Here is a 23,537-nt window from a genome sequence, read left to right as displayed (position 1 = left end):
TCAGCAGCAAACCCACAAGACCAATCTGTGGTTACAAGTGATCAGGGAGACAGTCTTTTAGTTGTATTCAGTACTAAGATTTAAAGCAATCAGTTTTTCTTGCCGTGCTGTGAAAGGTGACAGGCTGATTTTATTATGCACTCTTACAATGAAGGTGCAGATATCTGGAAGTCTTTGCTGAGGGGACTTTATGTTTAAACTCTCCACCAAAGAAGAACCTGGATTTTGATTGTCTTCTGTTCCTCTTTCAACAAGTAACGAGTACATGAAAACCCTAGCCCAGGATTTACCAGGTTCAACAAATATTCTAGGCTGTTTCTCTCTGAATTGCACTTTTACCTAGGTTTTTTTGTTGTTTGTTTTAACCTCTTAGGCTAAACAAACCATCACCATCTTTCACACTATCTTTCCATTTCATAGTTGCATACAAACACTATTTTATATCTAGCACATCAATTTTAGTTGTTTACCATGAGATGTTAGGGTATGCAGTTCACTATAATAATAAGACATAAAGGTTAAATTTTATTTTTTTTCTTTCAGGCGTATCTATCCTTCATTTATTTCTTTAAAAAGCCTCTTTTTTTTTTTTTTCCTGGTTACAAAACCCCAGATACTCATCTTGGAAAAAAACTCAAATGATATGGAAGTGTAAAAGTAAAAAGTTATAGTCCCCCACCCCACCTCCACATAACCCTAAGGAAAATACACTGTTAATAATTTGTTCTCATATGATATATATTTTTATTTAAAAAAAACAAGTACTATACCTACTCATATTCCCCTACTGTTCTTTAACATGGTTTTAAAAAAGGTGTATCGGGGAGAATTTAACATACCATTATTTACAGCTTTTCTTTGTGAACCTTTCAAAAGAAAAAACTGTCTTGAAAATCTTGAATTTACTCCTCTTATCTTCAATTTAGAACCAAAAATTAAAAATAGAACTAGCATATGATCCAGCAACCTCAATTCTGGATATATAGCTGAAGAAAATGAAATCAGTATCTCAAAGAGATATTTGCATTTCCATGTTCACTGCAGCATTGTTTACAATAGCCACAGACATGGAAACAATGTGTCTGCCAGTGAATGAATGGATAAAGAAAATATGAAATATATAAATAAATGGAATATTATTCACCTGTAATAAAGAAGGAAATTTTGCCATTTGTGACAACATGGATGAACCCTATGTTAAGTGAAATGTCACACAGAGAAAGACAAATACTGTATGACCTCAGATATATATGCAATCTTAAAAAAAAAAAAAAAAAACCCCAAAAACCTAAACTCGTAGATACAGAGAAAATTGGTGGTTGCTAGGTGTGAAGGGAGGTTTAGGTTGGGGAAATGCATACAAACTTCCAATTAGAAGAATAAGAATAAGTTCTAGGGGTCTGAGGTATAGCATGGTTGACTAGAGTTAATAATACTCTATTGTATACCTGAAAGCTGTTAAGAAAACAGATCTTAACAGCTCCTCTGCCACCCACACACACAGTAGCTATTTGAGGTGACGGATGTGTTGACTAACATTGTGGTAACCATTTGCAAATATATACATATATCAAACCACCACACTGTACACCTTCAACTTACACAATTTATTTGTCAAATGTATCTCAATAAACCAGAGAAAATAAAAGGAGGAGGCAATTATATCCTAATTTCTATGATGACATGCATGTATACCGAAAAACCCAAGAAAGTCAATGGAAAAACTAAGAAGAAAAGAATGTAGAAAGGTAGCTCGTTATATAATTAGTATATGGAAATCAATGATTCTTCTTACAAGTCATCCCAGTTAAAACTTAAAAACTAGAAACAAACCCATTTAATATGAGAAACACAAGAAAAATAAACAACTCAGAATAAACAAATCCAGATATCTGCAAGACATGTAATTTGTTTTCAGAATAGATATAATCAATATTTTAAGATTGGTGATTCTGCTTAAATTAATAAATTATTTTAATATCATTCCAGTTAAAATATCAATAGGATTTTAAAATTTTGAGAGCTTGAAAGATGATATCAAAGTTCATATGGTAAAAGCATGTCATTAACTAGGAATACTTGGAAAAAAAGAGAGGTAAAGAGGGAACTAGTCCTTCCAGATATTAAAAACATTGTAAAGATACAGTAATTAAAGAGTTTAATTCTAGAAAAGAAACAAACAAATAGAAAATGTATGAGAGTCCTGAAATACACTATAATATATGTAAGATTTTAATATATGATAAAGGTGACATTTTAAGACAACATTATTCAATAAGAGCTGCTGGGACATGATAAAAATTTCACATAACTTAAAGATTTAAACATAAAAATTTTTTGTTAAAAAAATTGGGGGCAGTGGATGAATAGGTAGAATACAGAAAATTTTTAAGGCAGTGAAATACTATGTATGATACCATGATGGTAGATACCTGCCACTACATATTTGTCTAAACCTATAAAATATACAACATCAATAGTGAACCCTAATGTGAATTGTAGACTCTAGGTGATAAGGATGTGTCAATGTACATGTATCAATTGTAACAAATGTACCACTGGGTTCAGGATATTGATAATGGGGGAGGCCATGTTGTTTGGGGGCAAGGTGTCTATGGGAAATCTCTGTGCTTTCCTCTCAATTTTGTTGTGAACCTAAAACTTGTAGAATAAAACAAAGTACCTTAACAAAAATTAACTCATAAGTGTAGGGAAGAAAGAATGGTGTTATATATTTTAAAATCTTGGACATAATTTTCATAAGTCACAACAGAAAAGAATGATAATTTGACAAAACCAAAATCAAAAATTTCAGTATGGGAAAAAGACACTACCATAAATTGAGTTGAAGGGTAAAACTAAACCTCAAATTAAATTAAACATTTGAAATGCATGAAAAAAGGCACATTTTATTAGTATACAAAGAGCTCTTAGAAATCAATAACATGAAGGCAAATAGCAGAAAGGCCACTAGCAAAGAACAGTGGATCTCCTGTGTTAATGTAAAAAAAAGAGAAGGCATATAAAAGTATACACATGTACAAGTGTGTATGCATATGTGCACATCACATATATGTGCATACATGCACTTGAATAAGGATAGATTTCTAAAATGTTACATTAAAAAAGTTAACAGATGTTACTAGTGGGAAGTAGAAACAGGGTGGTTTCAAGTTGTATTTTTTAGTTTACATTTGTCTGTATTATTTTGTTCCTCATTTTAAAAACTCTTAGTTATGCATTGCTTTTATAAATCAAAAGCAAAATCTGACACAAATAAATCACTTCTGTAGAACTCCACCAGTAAGTAACTAGCTGACTGTTTGAACCAATGTATTCATTTCTGTGGTCCCTCTCCTCACTCTCTGACAATTATTACATGTTGAATTATATTATGGAGTTAAAAACATTTCAAAATAAGGGAGTAATTTAGTAAAACAAAAAGCAGTAAAATTCTAGACAAGAGAAATTTACTAAATGAAGGTAGCAAAATTTTACTTATGAACTTTCTTTTTAATTCTTAAATTGCTTTTGATAGATATAGCAGAAAAGAGAAAACAATTATTACTGTTTTTATTTTGGTTCTTTATAGTCTATAGAACTATAGAGTTTCGTCTAGGAATTCCTTTCCCTTCATTCCCTCTGGGGATCCAGAATCAATCAAGTCCTGTCTTTCAAGACCCATCACGCTCAGACTTCTCTTTTATGGATGCTTCTTCCCTATCCTCAGCAGTTTTTCTTCCAGGAAACTGCCCTCTCCCCGGCAAGATTCTAGCTATTAACAAGCAATAACTGCATCAAAAGCAAGTTTATCAGTTGCATGCTCAGTAAAGAAGCATGCAGACAAGGAACAATGACGGTAATTAATGTAAAGATCTGAGTCTTACCCTTTAGAAGAGCAATTCGAGATACAGTATATTGCATATTGTATACAGTTTAAGAAGTTTCTCCCCAAAGATCCTGAATCAAGATGACACTTTTTCTTCAACAAATTGAACCACCTAGAGGAAATGGACAAATTTCTAGAAACATACAACCTGCCAAGACTGAATCAAGAAGAAACAGACAATTTGAACAGACGGATCACGTGTTACATTGAATTTGTAATTAAAAAAAAAAAAAAAACAAAAGAAAATTCCCAGCAAACAAAAGTTCAGGACTAGACAGCTTCAAAGGGAATTTTACCAAAATATAATGAAGAGCTAACAACTATCCTTCTTAAACAATTCTAAAAGACTGAAGAAGAGAGAACACTCCCAAATTCATTCTACGAAGGCACCATTCTCCTGATACCAAAACTAGATAAAGACACTACAAAAAAGAGGGTAACAGGCCAATATCTTTGATGAATATAGATGTAAACAAAATACTAGCAAACTGAATCAAACAATATATAAAAAGGACTATACACCATGATCAAGTAGGATTTATTCCAGGGACACAAGGATGGCTCAGTATTTACAAATCAATCAATGTGATAAACCACATTAATAAAAGGACGAATAAAAATCACATGGTCGTCTCAATAGACACAGAAAAAGCATTTGACAAAATTCAACATCCATTCATGATAAAAACTCTCATCAAAGTGAGTACAAAGGGAACGTATCTCAACATAATAAAGGCCATTTATGACAAACCCACAGCTAAGATCATACTTAATGATGAAAACCTGAAAGCCTTTCCTCTAAATTCAGCAACAAGACAAGGATGCACTCTTGCCACTGCTATTTAACACAGTATGGAAAGTTCTAGCCACAGTAATCAGATAAGAACAAAAACAAATGGGACCTAATTAAACTTAAAAGCTTTTGCACAGCAAAGGAAACCTGCATACTGTTTTCCATCGCGGCTGAACCAATTTATATTCCCACCAACAGTGTACAAGGGGGTTCCCTTTTCTCCACAAATATGACATATTAGAGTTGGAAAGGACCTTAGCAGTTTTCCATTCTGTAAGAATTCCATAAGTCACCCCTATCCCATCTCTAATCGTCACCATAACTACTACCGTCACACTCCTAGCAAAGGGTTATTCAATCTCCCTTGGAATTCTCCATTGATGTTAAATCCTCCACCTAAGAAATCAATCCATTCCAGTTTCAGATGTACCCTGAGCCTTGGAATATAGACATTTGAGGGCAAAAGTACAATTTTCTTACATTTTAACCAGGTATTTTTACCAGAGATACAGGGTGTTTATTTCACTATTACTGATGCTCTTCATACTATAAAGTCTTTACTGTTTCATTTGCTTATTTATCTCCTCAAATCCTTTATTTTTCAGTTCCTAATTAGTTTGTAAGTTTTCCTAATCATATTAGTACATCTCAAAGTAAATATTTTTATTCCCAATTTTTGTGAGGTATATTCTCATCCAAAAGTCTAGTATTCTTATATCATGTCCACTTACAGAGAATCTGATTCTGTGAACTAAATAATGTTCAAAGTCATGCAGCTAGTAATTGGTAGAATCAAGATTAACCAGTAGAGATAGGACCAAAACATGTTTTTAAAAAGCGCCCAGGTTATGCTGAAGCATAGTCAGGGTAGAGAATTACCACTCTACTAATTCGATGCAGTTTAGAAAATCCGATCCCACTCCTTAAATACATACTCAGCTGTTCATTTAACCATGCATTTTGTTTTTTTCCCAGTTTCAACTTTCTTTCGGAAAATGAGATAAAAATATAAACCAAAGCCTTAAGTCGTTTAGGCTTGAGTTCTGGGAAATACAGAACATATCTCCAGCTTTCAGCATTGCAAATTCTCTAGTTTCTACCTCTGTTTACCTTTTATACCACATTCAAGGAAAATATTCAGCAAGAAAGGTGTATAACTGAGTTTGCTTCAGAATTAACTTCCCTTCCAATAACACTCCTTCTGAATGCTGTCTACAAGCAAAGGGGCTAATTACAATTTTCTTCACTAACTTCATAAACATTTATTGAGTGCCTATTATGTGCAAAGAATAAATTGAAGCAGGTTATACCTGCAAGAGAAGTATGTTTTGGAAATTTTATGTGCTTCAAGCAAGAATGGAAAAACATAAGGACCCAACAATAGGATTTTATAATGCTTTACCTCCGTTCTCTTTCAGAAGCTCCAAGAGAAGAAAATACATATAAAATCCTTTTACTGAAGTGGTGAAATAAGAGTGTATTCCCTGTATAAGTTTTATTACATGAAAAACCTGTGACAGTTGTCTAAATATATGGGATATGGCCACAAAAAAGCTATGATAAAAAGATACTGATGATTGTATACCACATACCAAGTATGTCAGAAAGACTTCACTAGAATAAGCAGTTGAATTAATGTTAAAAATATATAGTGGCTATGTTCATTTTGAAAGGTCATCAATTTTCCTTAATTTAAATCAAATTTCTTACTCATGAAAATAAAAAGTGATCCTGATCCTGAATCAAGTATAGCAAAGGAAAGACTGAGTCAGTTTGTTTACAAAGTACAACTATCAGTACAATTATAAATGCAAATGCTATACCATCTCTAAAGTCTTTAGGACATTTCATTTGTTGATACATGTAATACAGACACATTCCTTTGATCATAAAACTGTAACACTATTACTTAAACTCTGATCTCAAGTAAACCAATAAAACAATAACTATTGTTCCATAATTTAAAAAAACAGACCTGTAGAATAGATGGGGAAATTAGAAATTGTGTTCAAGTAACGATGCTGCGAAATCATTATAAGTAAAACATGCAGTTACACAAGTGGAAAAGCCTCTTTCCTAGGAGAAAAAAATTCTGTTTCTAAAAATCAATTTTTCTTCCCTAACTTTATTTTCAGTTAAAAAAATATATATACATATATTTAACAGTGTTATTAGTTGAATTGTATTCCCCCAAAAAGATATGTTCAAATCTTAATCCTCAACACCAATGAATGTGACCTTATTTGGAAATAGGCTCTTCGCAGTGGTAATCAAGTTGAGATGAAGTCATGCTGAATTACAATGGGCCCTAATCTGACATGACTCTGTCCTTATCCTTATAAGAGGAGAAGAGACATAGACACACAGGAGAAAAGCATGTGATGAGCGAGGCAGAGAGTGGAGTTATAAGACTATAAACCAGTGCATGCCAAGAACATTGCCAACACCAGAAGCTAAGAAAAAGGCATATAGCAGATTCTCCCAAATGCCTTTAAAAGAGGATGGTCCTGTAGACAACTTGATTTTGGACTTTTAGTCTCAAGAACTGTGAGAGAATAAATTTTTGTTAATTTAAACCACCTAATTTGTGGTAATATGTTACAGTAGACCTAGGAAACTAAAACAGAGACTCACACCTCCTGTTTCCTTTTATTTTTCTAGTGAAATATCAAATCAATTTCTCAGACTAAATAAACATATGATCAATGTATACACAAAAGATATTTAATCCAAAGAAAATTCTTCAAATTATTCTGCCTTGTACATGGGATATTTCTCCAAATCATAGTGGTTGATATAAAGTTAAAATTCTAGAACAGGCAGTGAGTCTATGAATACCCGAATAAAATTTTTTTTGCAAAATTTGTTATATAAATAGTTTTCATGAGACTAAAAGGTTAACAACATATTTTTAACAACTATGTTTTTTAACAGTGGTTTCTGGATAAACTGCACTATTACATGTTTAAACATATAAACTTTAAACTGCTCATTGCGAAACTTCAATGTGAACAAAATTTAGTAGCAATACAACAAACATGATGTAAAAGAAATTTGACATGAGTATAAAGAACAAATTCATTACCGCCTTTGCAAGAGTTGAGCTGACTACTATGAGGAGACTTGTTTTCATGCATTTTTCAAAAAGTAGAATAACTGCATCACCTATTTATTGAATTATGTGTTCTGCAAGTGCCAAGTAGTTAAGCTTTTTACTTATATTATCCATCCCATTTAATCCTTATGATTATATTATTAGTACCAAATTTTAAAGACGTACAAATCGGAGGTCAAAGAGATTTGCTCAAGGTCACACAGCTGGGGGGTGCGGCACAGCTGTGGTTAATCAGTCTTAACCTGTTCTATGAATTTGTGTTCTTGTATAGCAAGCTTATAAGTCATATCAGCTAATCGCCTTTCTAACTACTTAAAAATTTTAAAATCATAATTTGCTAATCAAGCTTAAAATATGGGAAATAAATGAAATATTCAGCACTTTTGATTAGAATTATAAATATCTATGGCTTACTAATGACATAGTCATAAACAGAATGCAATTCAAAGAGGACAAAGGGCTGGTTCTTAATATAATGCGGAAGAAATATAAATTACAGCCATCCCTGACAAAGGATATGTTGCTATGGTCAAGGTTATTCAACTTAAGATCAGATAAGAGATGACATGTGGGTGAGTTAAAAAAGGAAATATTGGAGAGAGAAATTTGACAATAGGTTTCTTATGGAGAAGCAATGTTTATGGGAACTATTTCCATTAATTTAGCAATGATAAATTTTAACTGTTTCCTTAAATAGTTAAGTGGATTATATCAAGCAAAGATTTAAATTACGATTAAAGTGTAATTCTGAGAAAAGAAGTTTTAGAAACAGTGACGTGATAAAAGGGTTAAGAAAGAAATCCCTGCTCCTACAATCCATTACACTATGTTGGTTTACTGAAGGAAGCAATGAAATATATTTCTTTGGAGATCCTTAAAAACAGAAGGCATACATTATCAGCAGTTCAGAAAGGTTTAGGTGTGTCTCTGCCAGGAGGCAGCCAGTGGAAAGCCACTTACTGTTCTATAAAGCCTAGTGACTGCATAACAATGCTATTCTTCTAACTATGAGGAAAGGGCAACACAGCTGCTTTTTCTTTTCTTTAGTGATCAGGATTTGCTGTCCAAAAAGTTGCAGAATAATTTGAGTATAATTAGATGAAATTTTCCCCAACAGAAAAGCAAGAATTAATTTTGACTCTAGTTACTGAAAGAAAACTCAGAAGCTCTACACTGGGCTTTTTAAACATTTATAGCCTCCTTTACTTAGAAAGTGTCCCTTTATGTACAACTTAAAAAGCAGACTCATTTGCTGAATGACCTTAGGCTTATGAGTTGAATTAACACTAAATTAAAAATTCTGAACATATCTAGAGTTTCTTTGTTCATGTAAAATGCTTTGAAAAATTCAATTTTAGTGCATTCTACTTAAGTTTTTATGAGTTTGCTTGTATTTCATTTTATATTCATCTACTTAAACCTTCACTTTTCATGAAAGTGGAGAAGGCAGATTCCTTATATTTATTATTATTTTTCTTTATAATGTAGACAACTTCCTTCCAAGCAAACTCTCTTTAAAGGGTAATGTAATTAATTTCAGTTTTGAAGATGGCACTGTTGCCCACAATCCTTGGCCAACTATTTTTCCAGGAGTACTAACAGCTTCTGTGAAAGTAACTAAAATTTCAGAGGGATCTTGTGATGTAGAATTCTCATAAAATATAAAGCTGTTAGACATGTAAAGGGATGTCATCATATTCCAAGATTTTACAGCACTTAAGAATAGTTGTTTAAAATAAGCGAGGAAAAAGTTTAGGAATTAAACAAAAAAAATTCATGTATGGTATGGACAATTTTAAAATAGACAGACAATAATTCTAACTTCCAAAACTATTCAGTATTTGTAGTTATATGACATACATGTCCAAGATAGATGCAAAGAACCCTGTTTTCAAACATGGGTATTTAATTTCTGTTATTTCAATTTTTATTTTGTATTTAGGGATTCTATACTATGTAGTACTCCAGATAAGAGCAAAAGTAGCTTAATGTAATTTCTGACATGCAACAGTGCTCAGAAGAAAGAAAAAGAGGAGAAATAGTAATGCCTGTATAAATTGCTGTGTTAAAGAATGCTTTTTATTTTTTCATTAAAACATATGATAATTCTACTTGTTTCCACATACTTAATAATAGAAAACTCATAGCACAAATATTTCATTGCTTGCCTCCAAAAAATTGTTGACATCCTCTGTGGCCATCTGCCAAGGTGGTCATTCCTCTATGTTTGATGGAATTAGAAAAGTGTCAGGGTTCTGTGGATTGATGAAGGAAAAGATTCTGTGCTCTTGACTTTCGGTATTTATTCCCTTGGTCCTGTTAAAAAGGAAATAAGGGTAAATTTACCAATTTTGAACAGATAGCTAGTTATTCTATATTTCTTTAGATTTGTATTCAAGGACATTTTGAGATTCTTGGTCTCACTGAGAATCACAGAATGTTAGTCTCACACACAGGACTTGGTAAATTTACGACTCCAGGTAAGAAAGAACTATACCAATCAGATGATTCAATCCCCATATTTTGTACCATAGGAAGCTAAAATCCATACAGGTTAAACAACTCAACCAGTGTTATAACCAAATGGTGACAGAGCCAGCATAAGGAACTAGTTCTTATTAGTCCAAGTTTAGGGCTCCTTCCTCTAGTTGTCTCCCAGCAGGTAGAAGAGAAGACTCTTTGGAGGAAGGAGGGAGTTTGGGAATAGCATTATCATGACCAAGCTAATCTCTCAGCCCTATTGCTTAGAGAAAAAGACTAGAAAGAAACAATGTGGTGTTTATGGTTAAATAATACTTAGATTAATTCAAAGCACAGCATTTGCTCAGTGCTTTGATATTTTATTAAAGTATATTTATTTTTTAAAGTATAACTAAGATATTATTTTATTAAAAATGACCAGTCACTGCTAAATTTATGAATTTCATCCAGTTATGATAATTTATTTCTCCCAATCCTTCCTACTGTAACAATCTATTACCCACATAGCCAAAGAGTGATATTTTTATTATCCAAAGAGCAACAAAGTAATATTTTTGAAAAGAAAATTGGATTTTAGACACTCTCTTGGTCAAAACCCTTCAAAGAGATCCCATTAACATGTATGATAAAATCCAAAGGTCTTATCTTCCCGTAGATGACTGGGCGCCTTCCTAAACAAACTTCCTACCTTCCAGCACTCACCCCTCTCCCTAATGTTCCTGATTTTCTATATCCATATGTGCTTAATTTCCATTTATATTTATAATTTCTAGGTACTATACAGCCTAACACAATCCCTGGTGGGGGGCAGAGGTGTTTTGGAATTAACTATTACTTGAGTTTTTAAAGGTAATATGGTAAATGTACAGTAATTATGTAATAGGCACCCTTCCCCGCAATCTGAGAGGTCTGGGACAGCACTCTGAAATAAAATAAGTTAATATCTCTATAGCCAAACATATATTCATTCTATGTGGTATTTTTAAAATAGCTCATATCACTTTTACTACTAAATAAGTTAAGATTAGGTCAGGTTTTACCATTATATTACTTGCAGAAACTTTCAGTTTCTAAATTTTGGAACTGCAGATCAGGGATTGTAGAATACACTACATATTTGTTTACTGCCTGTCTCTCCTATCTATGTTCTCAAGACCAGTTTGTTTTCCTGCTGTATGCCCAGTGCCTAATAAATAATAAGTACTAAATAAATATTAGTTAAGTGGATAAGTGAAGGCTTCTGTAAGGATTAGTTTTTTGTTCATTTGTTTGTTATATTGTAAGTAAATCCTATCATATAATAATAGAATTCTTCTCAATTGAAGGAATAGTTAAAAATTATTTTAAAAGCTTCTTAAAATTTTTTCCTCTTTTATAGTTCACTGAAAGAAAAAACATGATAAACAGCATTTAGATAAAACTACAAGAAACAACACCTGGGCTATGTAACATAGTGGGAAGGGTTCTCAAATGGAATTCTAGAGATCCAAGTGCTTCCCTGCATTCCCATTTTCTACTTAACCACTTATTTATCATTTATCCATCCATCTTCCTTCCATCCATCTACCACTTTCTCTTTGATTTAGTAATCTCACCATTCTCGGCCCAATTCACTACCTGTAAAATCAGAGGGCAGAACTCAATCTTTAATAGTTCTATGATTTTACTAACAGTTAAATAATTGAGGCAGTAACCACTCTGACTCTCCCCGAAGTCAGCTAGCCAGTCCGAAAGATGTATAGTCTTGTTCATCTAATCTCCAGTTAAAAAATTAGAGACTAGTTTTTAATTAAAGCCTGTTTAATTCCAATGAAGTGACACATTTGCCAAATATCTACTTTACGCCACAGATACACAATACTGAACTTTTGTTTCTGCATAACAGTATGCCTAGTAATAAACATCTACTGAGCATTTACTGTGTGCCAGGCATTATTTTAAGCTCTTCACATATAGTATTCCTTGCTGTCTTGACTTTTACTCTGAGGAACAAATGCTTCAGATAGCTGTAGGTCCAAGGAAGATGAGAGACACGTGGCACAGACGCAGACCCACCCTACACGTGGAACCACGTCCAGCTGAGCCCAGTCTGGATGACACCTACTCCTGCTTACCTGCAGACTTCTGAGCAATAATTAAAAGGTTATTGTGGTATGCCAATGAGATTTTTGTGGTGGTCTGTGCTGCAGCAAAAGCTCACTGATAAAATTCCTTTTTATAGACAGCAAAGATGACAGTCAGAGATTAACTTGTCCAAACTTTCACAGCTAATAAAGAGGCAGAGCTGGGATATGAAGCCATACAAGTCTGGCTCAAAGCCCTACATGCTTAGCCTCTATGCTATACTGCCATTACATTAAACTGGCTGTCTCATATTAAGCCATTTATAAATATGGCAGCAGGTGATCTGGCATATATGAAAATTCAGAATTGTAAATATAGTCTAATTGTCAGTGGACAAAGCAGTCTTGTGCCTTTGAGTGTAATGTTTCATCTTGAGACACTAATAAATATAAAATATATATACTCTTCTGGAATCAGATTAGTAAGACTATGTATCTCTTGAGGTAGCTTCCCAGCTCACCTTGATACCAAACAGTGGTCCTCAGTGCTGACAGCTCTACTGTACAATTCTACTCTCTGACTTTGGCTGAAGAATTCAGATAAGCATCTGTGATCCAAACAGACTTGGGCGCTTTGTACTCTTAGGTGTCTAAGCTGACTGCAATGAACCCGCACCAGGAACCCAGCCCTGTTTACTCATCACCCGGCTGGAGCGAGTCAGTGAACAAAAATCAAACACCAGGGAGAGGGCTCACGAGGCTTGTGGCCCTCCCTCCACACAGGAGGAATCATTTTCACTTGCTCACAGGGTGCTGCGTACACAGGCCTCCAACCTGGCACTTCAAATGAGAGGTCCTGGTGTGAAATGGCAGGGCTCACTGGCAGAGTGCAGAAGGCTGCGCGCGCACCTCAACCCAAGATGGCGGTGACGGGCGTGTGCAGAGAGGCTGCGCCCAGCACCGCATTCTGGAACCTGAGCAGCTCAGCTGGGCCCGCCCCTTCCCGCCTGACCCAAGCCCGATAAAGCTGCCCTGCCCCAGGTCTGGGAGAAGCGTTATGCTCTAGCATGTAATCTCTCACCTGTTGACTCTTTGATTAACGAATAAAGATTTCTTTTGCTTCTGGAAAAAAAAAAAAAAGCTTGAAATTCGAAAAAAAGAACTTATAAAATAGCTTGAAATTTGGACCCTCAAGTGGGAGCCCCCATCAGTGGCTTTACTCTAGAGAAAGCTAAAGGCCCCAGAGTTCCCCTGGTTCCTTTTCTTCCCACCTGTCAATTTCACGAGATACTCTAGTATCTTCTTAGGCAAATGACGTTTTTAAATAAGCTTCCCAAATTCTGTTTTTCTTCTCTATGTAGAGAACTACACTTTAGTAAAGTTGCATAAAGTAGATTTCCTTTTTAATCCTACGTATTTTATATCGTTAAAAATTTTTGTTTATAAGGAGCTTTCTATATTTCTTTTGATAATGAATGGTAAGCAAACATTCGGGATTATTTGTATCACTGATTCACTCAAACTATTTATGAGAAACACATATATTCTAGATATTGTTTTGGGTACTGGAGATACAGCAGGGATGAGAAACAGTCTCTGCCCTCATAAAGGAATAAGAAAGAATATGTGGAATATAATTTAAAATGTACATCTTAGATCTATACAGTAAGGAGAGAAGAGTAGCTTATAAGAGAGAGTATGAAGGCAGAATGTCTGAGGAAAGTTTATGTGCAATCCTTAATCTATACTTAATCTTCAAGAGGAATATATCAGCATATACAGGGAACCCTGCAAGAAATCATAAATAAGAGTAAACAGTAAAGTGCTACTACCACCCCAATGGCAATGTTTGTATTACATTTTTTACTCTACCAGTGATTTCATATATACTCCTAAATGTAAACTTTTCATACTTCTTCCAGATGAGCAGGAAAGAAAATGGAGCCTTAGAGGTTTGAGAAACATGACTACTTTGAGTAGTGGTAGATCCAGCTACAGCCTGGTTTCCAATTTTCCCAGTTTTCCTTTCCATTATACGACACTACATCATCTTAACAAAAGACAATTAGTTTCACAGCAGGCAGTGCTGAAATTTCCTTTTATTTACTTCTGTAAGCTACTTGTTAAGTGGGACAAAGAAGCAACATTACTGGGGTCACACAGAAGCTGTTGGTAAGAAATTGAACATCTTTTGTCATCAGATGTAAGCTCAAATCACTTTGAGATGGCATGATAGAATTGGTATTGGACAAGTTTAAGAATTTACTACCACAGCACATTTTCCCAACCAGTAGATTTAACCATCTAGAGTAGGCTTTGGCAAACTTCAGCCGGCAAAACAAACCAGTTTACCACCTGTTTTTGTAATGTCCCTCCAGCCAAAAATGGTATTTACATTTTAAATGGTTCACAAAGCATCAAAAGAAAAAAAATCATGACACTTGGAAATTATAAGAAATTCAAATTTCACTGCCCTTAAATAAAGCTGGCACAGAGTCATGCTCACTTGTTCAGGTATTGCCTATGACTGCTTTCACACCTAGACAGCAGTTGAGGACCTGCCGGCCAGAGAAGCTTAAAATATTTACTATCTGGCCTTTTACAGAAAAAGTTTGTGTGATCTAGACAGTCACAGAATTTTCCAAGGAATTCAGAATGTTAAAGGCAGTAATAACATCTGCTCAAATTTGTAATTTAAAAAATTAACCACATAGTTATTTAAGTATTTCCTCCCCTTACAATGGAATGATCTGAGAGCACTTGAGACATATGACTGAATGACTATCCCAGGGGCCTGAGACTTAGGCAGCTGATCACTTGGATGGCTTCCTTGACACCATGGTGTTTGTGATTATTATAGAGGTTTAAATTGTTTAACTACCAGCCCTACATTTTCAAATTTACTGCCACATAGATTGCTGGTTAAAGAAGCAAGCACAAAGAAACATTTGGTGACATATAATTAATGAGGAGCATAAAAATCCTATGAAGCCTGTAAATCTGCCTTAAGATGACTGTCATCAAATCTATAAGTTGCATTTATCTAATCAAAAGGAACCCTTAGAAGACTCAAATACTTTAATAAAAGTCAGTATTTAACAGAATATGGTAATTTAAGAAATGAATATGGTGATGAGCATATGCAAAATTTCCTTGAGTAAAATTTTCTTATTTGGAAATTAAAATCAGCTGATTTTGAAAGCAGATTTACAGGCTTCATAGGATTTTTATGCTGCAAACAGTTTTCTAAATATTTATGTTTTTGTAACTTATCACATTTAGAAATGATATTTTTCTGAATGTTCACTACCGAGGTCCAATTCCCCTTGATTTGCAATCTTCATAAACTTTGTGCTGTGATCCAAATTTTAACAATATGAGTTCCCAACATTTTTGTAACTTATGACATCCTTCTTGAAAATTTTAACATTTACCTATTTAAAAAATGTTGAGAAACAATGTACAAAGAATAGGGGAAAAGTGGTAATATTTATCCTCTCTACTTATTCATTTATTATTCTTTGAGCAAACAGATGAGGAGGAAATTCTTTGCTAGCTATTGTAGAAAAAAGCCAAAGATAAAATGACATTTTTTGTTTTCAAGGAGCTTACAGGCTGGTGGCTGCAAGATCAAGAGGTATACAGACTGTTAAAGTACATTTTGATAACTTCTTTAATAAATGTAAATTATGTTGCTCATAGATGTAAAGAAGCTGCTACATTATAATCTAGAATAAAAATGAACTCAGTTTCTGGTGGTGAAAACAGAAGAGAGAGAGTGAATGAGAGATATTAATAAGGTACACTCCACTGGGCAATTAGATAATGGAAGTAAGACAAATATTTAAAATTATTATCAATAATGATGTCCTTTACTTAGAGATATAAGAAATGAAGGGTCTAGTGAATATTTACTTAGAAAAAAAAGATAAATTGAGTATTTCCTCAACAGATGACCAAACTCTCATTTTCTCTTAATTTCTAGACAGTACACACAATACTTTAATGTAAAACTTTTGGGAGCCAGAGGTGTTTTGGAATTAAGAACTTCTTAGAGTTTTGAAAGGTAAGCTTAAATCCATCACAACTATGAAATAAACATACCAAAAAAAAAACAAAAACCCCACAGGTTTTTGATGCCTAAAACATACATCAAAGACTGCCCAGAAATAAACGATAATTTTAGGCTTCTTATCATTGTAGAAAAATAACTGATTCAAAAAGAATAAACTATCATGAGTTGATGAATAGGTATACAAAATGTAGTAACTCATACAGTGGAGTATTATTTGGCCATAATAAGGAATGAAATTCTGACACATGTTACAACATGGATGAAACTTGAAAGCATTATGCTAAGTAAAAGGAGACAGACACAAAATACCACATATTGTGTGATTCTATGTATATGAGATGTCCAGAATAGCCAATCCATAGTGACAAAAAGAAAATTAATGATTGCCAGGGGAATGAAGGGGAATGAAGAGTAACTATTAATGGGTACAGGATTTCTTTTTGGGGTGATGAAAATATTCCAGAATAAGTGGTGAAGGATACACAACATTGTGAATATACTAAAAAGCACTGAATTGTACAAGTTAAAATTGTGAACTTTATAGCTTATAAATTATATTTCAATAAAGCTGTGATTAAAACTTTTTCTATAAAAAAGAATGAACTCATTTTTTAAGAGAATCTTCAATTTCTTAAGTATTAAAAATAAACCGCTAAGATGAATTATACCAGGGAAATATTTCTCCTTGTGACTGTTAATAACCCACATTGATCTTATAAGATGTAGCTAAAGACAAAAACAAAAACAAAAACAAAAACAAAAACAAACCAGCAATAAAGTTCTTCAGATATTTCACATTTAAAAATTTAAACACAAAAAAATCTAAACATGAAACACACATAATTAGTATGGATAAGTAAAGAAACATAGGAAAATAATTAAATAACAGACTAACTTTGGTTTAGACTGTAGTTTTTCCTTACTTCAATGACATAACAAAAATTAAAAATTCTAATTAAATGCTGAAAATAGTTATAAAGAGTTAATCTGGTAATTTCTTTTCTCTGAATTCAAAGTCCAAATTCTTTTTATTCCAAATTAAGTTAGAGAATATTTAGAAACCAATCTAAAAACTACAATAGGATCACTGTGAACAATGGTTTTTGGAAACTGGAGTAAATTTAAAAATGAAGATTTAACCAGAAGAATGAAAGAATGAAGATATTAGAATCTGTCTGAATTTGAACCACCTTATGTTTTAACATGCAGAAAATGAATTATAGAGGGAAAAAGAAACAAGGAAAGAGACAGCAAAATCCAGCAAAATCTATGTTCATTTATTTGGGTCCCATACTGATGTTCCAAGGAGGCTTGAGCTGAAGTTATTATTCACTAGAATACATAAATTGGCTTGATAATTCATGTATTAAGCTCAGCTGAAATCTGCTTCCCCTGGCAGATCACATCAGTGAGTAAAAAGCAATTTACTCCAGTGGATTGGGAAAGTCTAACTGAAGTTACAACTGCATAATCTTCATATACATATACATGAAAACTTACATATATTTACTGAAAATTTATAAGAATAAAAAAGCTTTATATACATATATATATATATAAATATATAAAACAGGAAACCAATGCACTTTCTTTAATATTCATAGAAAATAAATTGTAACAGGATAATATTCTTACCAAATTATCAATGTTTATTTAGTTATCTAAATTATTTTTATTATTAATGTATTTTACCCACAATGAGCAATGTAAGTATAATAACTAAATCTCATTTTAGAAATATAACACAATAATGATTACTAGATTCTAGTAGGTGGCCATGAGATAAATTCAAGCAGATCCCAATTTATTATGTGGTAAATCACAACACTTTTTTGTTGTTTTGGCCTTTTAAGATCATAGTTTCTTATTTAAAAATTTAATAATATAAAGTATAAAATATAATTGGATCTAGGTAATTTAGTAGAATGTGAGCTTCCTAATCATTTTATAAAACCTGCTATCTCTTGAATAGTATGTGTAAAATAATGTGGTATAACAGAAGTATTAGAAAAAATAATTCAGCAGTCTTTCATAAGCAGTACACTCTAAACATTGGAGATAGAAAGGGATGATGGGTAATGTAAATATATGTGAAGATAACATAGTGGTAGCAACTGACTTGTATGAAAATCAGTCTATAGATCCTATTTAGGATGAAGAAATTGGCTAATGCTTACAGCTGGAAATAAGTTGTTTTAATCGCTTTACTTTTTTTCTGAAATGAAAAAAATTATTAAAATAACATGTAAAGATACCATGATCAAATAGTATTTATTATACTTCTTAAATAAAATCCACATTAGAAATTTAGCTGAAACTGAAAAGCAATGAACAACTAATGCCTTCAACAGGTAGTAATTTTTTAAAAATATTTTTATTACCAAGTAATATATGAAACAAAATCTCAAACAACACAAAAATATGTATAATAATATATACACAATCATGTGTAGCAAATTGAGCTATATAGACTATTATGTTGACATAATCAGTTTTAGAAGATGATAAAAAGACTGTGTTCATGACACTTCCAAACTCATTCTATGAGGCCCTGATACCAAAACCAGACAAAGACACCACAAAAAAAAAAAAAAAAAAAAGAAAAAGAAAATAACAGGCCAACATCATGGATGAATAGAGATTTAAAAGGATCATACACCATCATGATCAAGTGGGATTTATCCCAGGGACATAAGCATGGTTCAGTATCATAAATCAGTCATTGCAATCATATTAACAAACTAAAGAATAAAAATCATGTGATCATCTCACATGATTAGATGCAGAAATAGCTTTTGTCATAACCCAACATCCACTTACGATATAAACTCTCAACAAAGCAGGTATAGAGGGAACATAAAACACAATAAAGGATATATATGACAAATCGACAGCCAACATCATACTCAATGGTGAAAAGCTGAAAGCTTTTCCTCTAAGATCAGGAATGAGACAAGGATGCCCACTCTTGCCACTTTTATTCAACATAGTATTGGACGTCCTAGCCATAGCAATGGGACAAGAAAAATAAATATTAAAAATCCAAATTGGAAAGGAAGAAGTAAAAAGTTACTGTTTGCATATGACATGATACTTCACAGAAAAAACCCTAAAGTCTCCACCAAAATCCAATTAAAACTAACAAATGAATTCAGTAAAGCTGCAGGATACAAAATTAATATACAGAAATCTGTTGCACTTCTATACAGTAACAATGAACTATCGATCAGAAAGTGAAATTAAGAAAACAATCCCGCTTACAATTGCATCAAAAAGAATAAAAACCTATGAATAGATCTAAGGAGGTAAAAGACTCGTATTCAGAAAACTGTAAGATTCTGATGAAAGATGACACAAAATGATGGAAGGATATATCATGCTCATGGGTTGGAAAGATTGATATTGTTAAAATGACCTTACTACTTAAGGTTCATTGAACAGTACTGGTTCGTTGTAATCTTTATCAAAATGTCTATTGCATTTTTTAAAGAACTAGAACAAATAATTCTAAAATTTGTATGGAAACACATAAGACTCTAGAGTAGACAAAACAATCCTGAGGAAGAAGAAGAAAGCTGGAGGTGTCAAGCTTCCTGACTTCAAACTACACCAAAAAAAGAACCAAAAAAACCCAACAAAAACCCTGAAAAAGCTACAGTAATCAAAACAGTATGGTACTGGCACAAAAACAGTATTAATTGAACAGTATAAATGGAACAGAATAGAGAGCAAACAAATGAATTCACCCTCATATGATCAATTAGTCTATGACAAAGGAGGCAAGAATATACAATGGGAAAAAGACAGCCTCTTCAATAAACAATGTTGGAAAAATTGGACAGCAATATGAATAAAGATTAAACTGGACTGCTTTCTTATACCATATACAAATAAACTCAAAAGGGATTAAAGACTTAAACATAAAACATGAAACCACAAAACTCCTAGAAGAAAATATAGGCAATATGCTCTTTGATGTCAGTCTTAGCAATAGTTTTTTGGATACGTCTCCTTAGGCAATGAAAACAAAAGAAACACAAATGGACTACATCAAAGTAAAAAGCTCTTGAACAGCAAAGGAAGCTATCAATAAAACTAAAAGGCTGTAAAGAATGGGAGAAGATATTTGCAAACAATATATTTGATAAGGGGTTAATATTCAAAATGTACAATGAACTCATATAACTCAACAGCAAAAAAAAAAAAAAAATCTTATTAAAGAATAGGCTGAAAACCTGAATAGACTTTTTTTTTTCCAAGACATACAGCAGCCAACAGGGTCATAAAAAGATGCTCAACATCACTAGTCATCAGGGAAATGTGAATCAAAACCACAATGAGATATCACCTCACACCTATAAAAATGGCTACTATCAAAAAGAAAACAAATAATAAGTGTGGGAGAGAATATGGAAAAAAGGGAGCTCTTGTGCACTGTTGGTGGCTATGTAAATTGGTGTTCTCACTATGGAATACAGTATAGAGATATCTCAAAAAATTATAACTACCATATAATCCAGCATTTCCATTTCTGGACATTTTCCCAAAGAAAACAAAAACACTAATTCAAAAAGATATATGCACTATATGTTCACTGCAGCATTATTCACAATAGCCAAGATATAGAAGCAGCCTAAGTGCCCTTTGATAGACGAATGAATAATGAAGATGTGGTATATAGATGCAATGGAATACTACTAAGACATAAAAAAGAAATTTTGCCATTTGTTGGCAACATGGATGGACCAAGAGGGTATTATGTTAAGTGAAATAAGTTAAAGACAAATACCATATGATTTCACTTATATGTGAAATCTGAAAAACAAGTGAACAAACATAATAAAACAGAAACAAAGTTATAGATACAGACAATAATCAGGTAGTTGCTAGAGGGGAGGTGGGGGTGGGGGTGGGGGAAGAAATAGGTGAGTGAAATTAAGCAAACTTCCAGTTGCAAAATATATCAGTCACGGGTATGAAATGTACAGTGTGGGGAATTATAGTCAGTAACTATGAAATATCTTTGTATGGTGACAGATGGTAACTAGACTTACTGTGATAATTTTGTAATGTTTAGAAATACCAAATCACTATGTTGTGCACCAGGAAGTAACCTAGTGTTGTAGGTCAATTATACTTCAAAAAACAAACTCATAGAAAAAGAAATCAGATCTGTGGTTACCATAGGTAGGGGCAGGGATGGGGGAATTGGATGAAGGTGGTCAAAATGTATAAACTTCCAGTTATAAGATAAATAAATACTAGGGATGAAATGTACAACATGATTAATATGATTAACACTGCTGTATGTTATATATCAAAGCTGTTAGGAAAGTGAATCCTAAGAGTTCTTTCTCATCACAAGGAAAAAAAATTTTTTTTTCTTTTTCTTTTAATTTGTATCTATATGAGATGATAGATGTTCACTGAACTTATTGTGGTAATCATTTAATGATATATGTAAGTGAAATCATTATGCTGTATACCTTAAACTTACACAGTGCTATATGTTAATTTTATCTCAATAAAACTGGAAGGAAAAAAACCTTCTGTATTCCTGGAAAAAATCAAATGAAGGTACAATATAGTATACCAATATCAATGAAAAGATAAAAGTAATAATAAAGGTTAAAAACTACATTTGGAAGTTTTTATATGAAATATAAAAATATGTTTAATAAACCCCATGCAGAAACATTACTGGAGACAATTAAAATTTAATTTGCTTCAAATAAATTCTTTTACTTATAGAACAGAGGCACCTGGTGACACTATTTCTATTAACTTTATACTTCATGAAAATATTTTCTTTGCTATTAAAAGTTTTCATTTAAAGTTTCTAAGAAAAATTAGTAATTAAAGAGAAAAGCTGGGGAATTAAGAGTCCATATAACTGACAAACAGGCAAAGAGTCTATAAAAATAACTGTAACAGTCAAGTGATGTTTATAGGCAACTTAAAAAAAAAGAATCAACTGACAGCTAAAAAATGTAAAGCCAAAATTAGATATATAGCAAAACACAAAATTGTTTCTAGTCACTTATTCCAACTGGAAGAAATGAAGAGTTCAATAACTGAAATCTATGGAGAACACTACATACTGACTCTCATTAAATACAGGTAGTAACTTAGTACCCACTAGTAAAAGGGTCTCATTGTTGAGTTGTTTCTGGATTTGTGTATATTTCCTAGAACCAGCCCACACAGAGAATTCAGAAAAGAACTCAGATAGTGGGTCAAGTGAAGATACTCTACCAGATGGCTGTGGTGTATACCTTCAGTGTCTAACGATTATCTCCAATATCATGCCTTGCATTGCTTCTAAATGTAGCCCACATTCCCTCTTTACTATTGATTGTGGGTTATTATTTACATCTTTTATGTAAGTTTAATCCAGCCTTTGCTATTTCCCTCTTTTCATTTTCAACGTTTTTTCATCCCCCTTTTTTAATGTTCTCTTACCAGCTGTACTCACTGGATGTTCAATCTGGCTGATAATCCATCTAACTCTTCTGATACTTTTAAGAATTTGTTTCATAGTTTCATAGAATTCTTACTTAAGTTCAAAACAAGTACCATGTTCATTTTTAAAACTGCAAAATCTAAAGTAAAAGAGTAAACAAGTAAGCACTCTGAAATGCATTCCTGTCTTTAAAATGGTCACTACCTGTCTGTCACCTCAATTTTTAAATTGAGATCTATCTTATATTTGCCACCTGCTAATGTAGTAAAAATAACAGGCGTGGTTTACTAAGGATCATTTGATGCTAGTAGCTTTATTGTCTATACTGAGCATATAAAAACATGCTCCGCTAAACCTTGGGGAAATGTATCTAAGTTTTATATAAACATAAATAACCATATATGTATTACTTGTAAAATTATTAAAATGAGAACATTCTATGTACAATGTCCTATAACTCACCTTTTTTATTTAACAAGGGCATCTTTCCATAATACCATAGAGAGGTACTTCTATAGACCAGATGAGACCTATGTCGTGCAGTTCAATGTGGCTGGAGAAAAACCCATAACCATACTGACTGGACTCACTTGTAAATTCATGAAGAACTCAAGTGGGCTCTTAATGCTCCCAGCGAACCATAGTATGATCCCCTAGT

At 32.9% G+C, this 23,537-nt stretch overlaps 1 protein-coding gene across 10 annotated transcripts in view; it reads right to left on the bottom strand.

Moving 5' to 3' along the window:
* MBD5 (methyl-CpG binding domain protein 5) overlaps positions 1–23,537 on the bottom strand; it is a 330,231-nt gene that overhangs the window by 158,948 nt on the left and 147,746 nt on the right. For all 10 annotated transcript variants that reach the window (XM_074363612.1, XM_074363613.1, XM_074363611.1 and 7 more), the window contains one exon: positions 9,966–10,113. The gene's annotated coding sequence lies outside the window, so the exon portion shown is untranslated. The remainder of the gene's footprint in view (positions 1–9,965; positions 10,114–23,537) is intronic.

Source organism: Camelus bactrianus, chromosome 5 (genome assembly GCF_048773025.1).
Source record: "Camelus bactrianus isolate YW-2024 breed Bactrian camel chromosome 5, ASM4877302v1, whole genome shotgun sequence".
Classification (NCBI taxonomy): Eukaryota; Metazoa; Chordata; class Mammalia; order Artiodactyla; family Camelidae; genus Camelus; species Camelus bactrianus.
This window is presented reverse-complemented; position numbering and strand designations above follow the sequence as displayed.